Source organism: Canis lupus, chromosome 35 (assembly GCF_048164855.1).
Source record: "Canis lupus baileyi chromosome 35, mCanLup2.hap1, whole genome shotgun sequence".
In the NCBI taxonomy this organism is placed as follows: domain Eukaryota; kingdom Metazoa; phylum Chordata; class Mammalia; order Carnivora; family Canidae; genus Canis; species Canis lupus.
The window spans coordinates 5,935,672-5,942,119 of NC_132872.1; the positions used below are offsets into that span (position 1 = coordinate 5,935,672).

The 6,448-nt window shown below is 39.8% G+C and overlaps 1 pseudogene; it reads right to left on the minus strand.

Annotated features, from left to right (window-relative positions):
• Positions 1–4,082: 4,082 nt before the first annotated feature.
• LOC140624771 (large ribosomal subunit protein uL2-like) lies at positions 4,083–5,278 on the minus strand (annotated as a pseudogene).
• Between the last annotated feature and the right edge of the window lie 1,170 nt (positions 5,279–6,448).

A 6,448-nucleotide genomic window follows, 5' to 3' on the forward strand; every position in this document is an offset into this window, starting at 1 on the left:
ATTAGAGTTTTTACTACAGGGTTTTAGAATGGCCTGTTTTGCCTTTTTTTATTATTTATTTTGCTTTTATGTTTTTGATCTGTACTGTCTAAACCATAAGCTTCATAGGTAAGGACTATGTCTATTTTGCTCAAGATTTTATCCCCAGTGCCTCACATAATGTCTTACACATTCTGGGCATTCAATAAATTGTTGAATGAAGGGATGAATGAATTAGGATGATTAAAATCCTGGAGGTTAAAAAATTTTAATCAAAGGTCACCTAGATATCCAGGATGTAATTTTGAGTGCTGGAGTTGGTTAAAAGAATGTTAACTAGATTATAGTTCTCAGTGCAAAGATAGAAACCACCCCCTTTCCACCATTCTAGTTACAAAGCAATGCAAAAACCAGAGGACAGCAGAAGATGACATTGCTGAATGAAGCAAACCACTTTATTTTAACTCCAAATGGAACTAAAGATAATTGATTCAGATATAAGAAGAAAAATAAAGTGGCTGTAGGTTGAAATCAGACCCAGATTCAGTGCTGGCAAGTGGGTTCTTACCCTTCACATTCATAATTCTTCACTGGGCTTCCTTGAGTCATGTTCTAATCCTCCTTTAACTACCATTGCTCTTCCTCATTTAACCTGCAAGCCTACTGAGTAGGTGGGGCTGTCAGACAGCCAGGGCAGAGCCTGGAGACAAAGGGTGGAGTCAGGTATTATGAAGTCCAGGACAAGTAGTCAGACCAGAATTTTACCCAACCTGTTCTTAATGACTCACTTAACCTGTGAACCAGGATATTGGAAACCTGTATGACATATTCAACTACTTCCTGGTTTTGCAGTCAACTGTGGGGAGACAGTACACTTGCAGTACAATCTCCTCTTTGAATCAGCAATTAGTGTACATGATTTACATGATTTGCAAAATGCTTTTACGAAGCATATTAATATCTGAGAATTAAAAAAAATCAAATAGTATATTTTCTATGAGATAGCCAAGAAATTTTATTATTGTAAAACATTTCTTTGGTGAGCAAGAAAACCTAACCAGGGCTGAGAATATCTCAGCAAATATTTTTCTTTCTTATTCTTGTTGTTGAAGATCTTTGCTTTTGTTTATTTATTTTTTAAAAGATTTTATTTATTTATTCATGAGAGACACAGAGAGAAAGAGAGAGAGGGGCAGAGACACAGGCAGAGAGAGAAACAGGCTCCCTGGTGGGGAGCCCGATGTGGGACTTGATCCTGGGGATCACCCCTGAGCCGAAGGAGGCAGATGCTCAACCACTGAGCCACTTAGGCTTCCCATTTATTTTTTTTAAAAAAAGATTTTATTTATTTGAGAGAGAGAGAGAGAGAGCTCACGAAGTGGGGGAGGAGCAGAGAGAGAGGGACAAGCAGACTCTGTGCTGAGTGCAGAGCCCTATGTGGGGCTCGATCCCACAACCCTGAGACTATGACCTGAGCTGAAATCAAGAGCTGCATGGTTTACCAGATGAGAAACCCAGGTGCCCTTACTCTTATTATTTATTTATTTATTTATTTTGCTCTTATTTATTTTAAAAAATTCTTTTGTTGAAGTATAACATATAGGTGGTCCACAAATCATAAGCTCAATAAATGTTTTTGGTTTTTCAAATAACATTATCTCTCTGATCATGAAAGCAATGTATGCGCATTGTAGAGATATTTTATAATATTGAATATATTGTTAATATATTGTTATTATTAATTGTTAATACACTTAACAATCCCACTTACAATACCACCACACAGGGATCCTTTTTAACATTCTGTCTGGTAAGGAACTTTCCAGCCTTTTTCTATAGACTCTATTCAAATCTGTACTTTAAAACATTGTAATTGCATAGTTTATACTGGGTTTATTATTTTATTGTGAATATTTCCCAATATCATCACATATTCCTCTACAATTTGACACTTAATGGCTGCATAGAATTTTATCCTGTGATCCTACTCTATTTAAATGATTCTGTATTATTGAACATTTAGGTTGTTTCCATTTTTTTGCTAATATAAATAATGCTGCATAAACATTGTTTTATATAAACTCCTGCCCACATATATGATAAGTCAATAAATGATTAGAGGATGTTACTACTCCCAATTTCCTTAGTGAAGATGATCAGATGCCCTGATTTTGTGGGTCGGGTTTACTTTATGTTTTCAGGTTCTAGGATCATTGGTGTTATAGAAACAGGGCCACAGCAGAGAAATATTCAATTGACGAAAGTGGAGTTAGAAGTAAAAGTGAATTTTGCAACTTATTTTAATAGGGAGGCTAATCACAGATACAAAATTGTTTAAGAAAGATATCTGAGAACCCATATAAATACTGAAAAATCAGTGTGTCCAGATAATATTTCAGGTCCTTACCTATATTTTTTACTTTTCTTATACTTTCTGCTGCCCATTCAAGCTAGTGGTCACCCTGTGCTCAACCATCTCTCAAAGGAGGGATGATACATGTTAGACAGCAGAAGGTTAAAAGGCTGTCTCCTGTTTCTAAGGGGTCAAATTCCAGAATACAGGGTAGGTAGACAAGATGTCTGTCTGAAATGATAATGAGACTTGAAAATGTTGTCCTGGCTAAGAGAAAGGGAAGTGATGAATGAACAGAGATCTCTGGGGACTTGGAAAAAAGGTGGATAGTAGCAAAACTTTAACGAGGCACCCTGCATGGATTCCTGTGCCTGGGTGTGAGGCAGGAGCAGAGGGGTACTGACTGGCATGGTAGGCATCTCCATTATAAACTGGATACACTTGAGATTTGGAACCAGTTTGTGACTCCTATTCCCCATCTTTGGCATATAAGGTTCTGAAACAGTGGCATACCCCAAAGTGAGTGAGAGAAAAGAATTAAGTCAAAGAATTAGGGCTGTTTCTCTGTTAAATGAGAGCTCAAAACAGGAGCAGAAATTTGGAAAATCAAGTCATATTTCTTCAATAAGCTAGCTTGTCATTTGAGATTTATACCCACTATAATTTCTCTATTTTCTGTAGAAATTAGTACAATTTTCAAAAATCCTAACAAGAGCATTAATGGGAAACAGCGTCATTCTCAGTTGCATTGCTTCAAACGCAGGTATATATTTATGGCGCAGAGTTGTAGAATATATATAATTCATGCAAATTCTGATAGTATCATGGAGTTATTTTTAAAATATCTGAAATTCCTTCACACTGTTTCAAAGGAATGAAATAGTGATTTGGGCTTTTTAAGAATTGATTTATAGTATTTAGAAACTTTAGATTTTGCTTGAGAACTTTAAAAGTATACTTCAGTTCTTTATATTACCTTTCAGTCCTGATTAATGACATCACATGTTTTACAATTCAGTAAAGTCAAAGAGAGGCATATCACAATCTCTAATGCTCTGGCTTAATCTAAGAGTTAAGGTTGTAGTATTTAGAGCCTGGGCTCCATTCTCTCCAGTTATTCTTCAAAAATCACATTTCTCGTAATTGGATTTGTGATAAGGATTGGACAGAGAACACTGCAGGTTGTATTATCTGGTAAATTCTCAGTGGGCAGCTTCACTTTCAAGCCTTTTCACCCAATTCGATTGGCCAACTAACTCTCAGAGGACTTTATTCAAACATAAGAGAATTAATGCTTCCTAAGGAGGAGATTTGGAAGTGAGACAGGAATAGAGATAGATATGAAAGGCGGAGAGACAGACAAATAATGAATGGATAACTGCTTTTCTAAGGAGGTCTGAGAGTCCTAGCTCTTCCTTGGTATCTATGTGACTTGGGGTAAGTGGGTTAAGGTTCTAGGCCCCGATTCTTCATGTGCCCCAAGGGTGCTAATCTCTAGTGACTTCGCCGAGTGGACAGGCTCACATGAGAGGGCCTGCCGCAAGGGCCCTGGCTCTCGGGGGGCACTCAGTGCTCTGCTCCAGGGGAACTTCCTCTTTTCTGCTGAGGCTCCTTAACAGCAGCACGTATATATGGAGATGGGCCATTTTACGGTCCCTGTCTCTTCCCAGAAGAAATGTATTGTTTTTTTGTTGTTATTTTTCATTTTTTTAAGTTGCAGAAAGATCAACTTTATTGAGGCTCCCCAGTCCTAGTTCTCTTTCTCCTGCATAGTCTCGGTTTCTCTGAGATGCCCAGTCCTCTGGGCAGTGATGAGACCCACTTTGCAGCCAGTGGGGGCATCTTTGAGGATGATGTCAAGTTTGCCGATGTGCTGAAGGGATGCCCCACGGGGCTCATGGCCACACCCTGCATGCGTGGCCAGCAATCCCTCTTATCCACATACTTGTGGTAGGCACAGTGGCCTTCAGGATGGGCTTGTAAGTGCAGCCACTTCTGGCCACTACACCGACCACAGCTCTGTTGGCTGAGGTGATGACCTTCTTGGAGCCCAAGGGCAGCTTCAGTTGGGTCTCCTTGGTCTCGGGTTGTGGGAGGTGACAATGACATCATTTGTGGAGGCTCTGGCCAGCTTGCCTCTGTCGCAGCCTTCTCCTCCAGGCAACACACCCGATGGTGCCTCATAATCTCAGGAATGGTGCCCGTTGGGAGTACATGGCTGATGCTGAGCTGGGCCTTCTTGCCGCAGGACAAGAACCAGCTAACATGGATGCTTCAGCCATGAAGGATAGCTCTGTTTCTCACAGGGTAGGGATCCCAGAGGACCCCCCAAGCCCGAAGGGTGCTCCATTCTATGGCATGGACGACGTCTTCCTGATACCCTTGAGGTAACTGCAGCTCAGAGAAGTAGGTGCGCAGGCGCCCAGTGCCTTTGGTGCTCCACGTCTGTGCCACATGGGCCAGCGCCTGTCTGGTTCTCCCCAGCCACAGGGTGCTTGGCAGGGCCCCAGGGTTACTGGCAGCTGCCCAGGGACCACTGCCATCCCTGAGGGGAAGTTTTAAGGGTGCTTCTAGCCATGTATAGACTTTTTTTTTTTTAAAGATTTTATTTATTTATTTGGCAGAGGCAGAGAGCACAGGCAAGGGGAGCAGAAGGGAGAGGGAGAAGCAGACTCCCTATGGAGCTGGATGTGGGGCTCCATCCCTGGACCTTGGGATCATGACCTGATTGGAAATAGATGCTTAACCTACTGAGCCACCCAGGCACCCCACCATGTATGGATTTATTTAAAATCTCTCTCTCTCATAAATAAATAAATAAATAAATAAATAAATAAATAAATAAATAAATAAAAAAAGAAAGAAAGAAAGAAAGGACTGAGGAAGTCAAGTGGAGATCTTACCTGGACCTTGGCAGTTCACTGAGGTGGTGAGTTTATCCCCCATTATTTAGAGTTCATGGAAAACTGATGTTCTTTACCAGCAGGAAGGAAAAGTGAGGTTTTCGGAGGGCTTTCCAACTTGGAATTTCCAAGTCTAAGCATCTGTAAGGCAAGGATCTTCAGATGTGTGAAGACAGGTCTGGGAATCTCTTTGTGGTAAGAGGAGGAGGAGGACAAGTAAAGTTTGAAAACTCATGTTTGTTTGTATGTTTGGAACATAAAACATTGCTATTTTAAATAATTCAGACTTCATAAGAGAGGTAGTCTTTTTAAAATTCTTATTTAATGGGTATGTGAGTGAATAAAGCTTGAGAAACTGCTTTCAGCTGTAAAAGAAGGTGCCAGAAAGCATAAATAAAGTTTAACCCCAGAGTCAGCTAAATAGGGAATTGATAGCAGTTTAATTAACAGAGACATAGCCAGACCTGAGGGACAGACCATCCAGCCCAGGGACTGCCTAACTATAGCCCCAGGGGCCAAGTCCAGGCTGGCGGCTGATTTTTTTTAATGACCTATTAGCTAATAATGGTTTTTACATTCTTAGATGGTTGAAAATAAAAGAATAATATTTCATGACATGTGGAAATTATGGGAAATTAAAATTTCAGCGTCCATAGCGTTTTATTGGAACAGAGCAATGCTCATCTGTTTGTGTATCCTCCTTTGCTGTCTTTACGCTGCAGAGACAGTGTTGAGTAGTTGTGACCGTGTGTATCCCCAAGAAGCTTAAGGCGTTTATTACCTGACACTTCACAGAAAATAGTTGCTGACCCTCTTGGTCTAGCTCAGGGTTCGGGGAAAGAAATTCAGGCTCTGTGGGGGTAAGGGGCTTGCTCAAGCTCAGATGATTAAACAGTAGTAGGTTCTTAATATTACTGATATTTCTCTTCAGCATGTCTTTTTAGTTATCATTACTATGTCAGCACTTCTCTCAATCTTTTCTACCTCCAGAGATCTTTCCTAACAGATTTCTTTTCTTTTCTTTTCTTTTCTTTTCTTTTCTTTTCTTTTCTTTTCTTTTCTTTTCTTTTCTTTTCTTTCTTTTCTTTTCTTTTCTTTTCTTTCTTTTCTTTTCTTTTCTTTTCTTTTCTTTTCTTTCTTTTCTTTTCTTTTCTTTTCTTTCTTTTCTCTTTTCTTTTTTCCTTTTCTTTTCTTTTTCTTTTCTTCTTTCTTT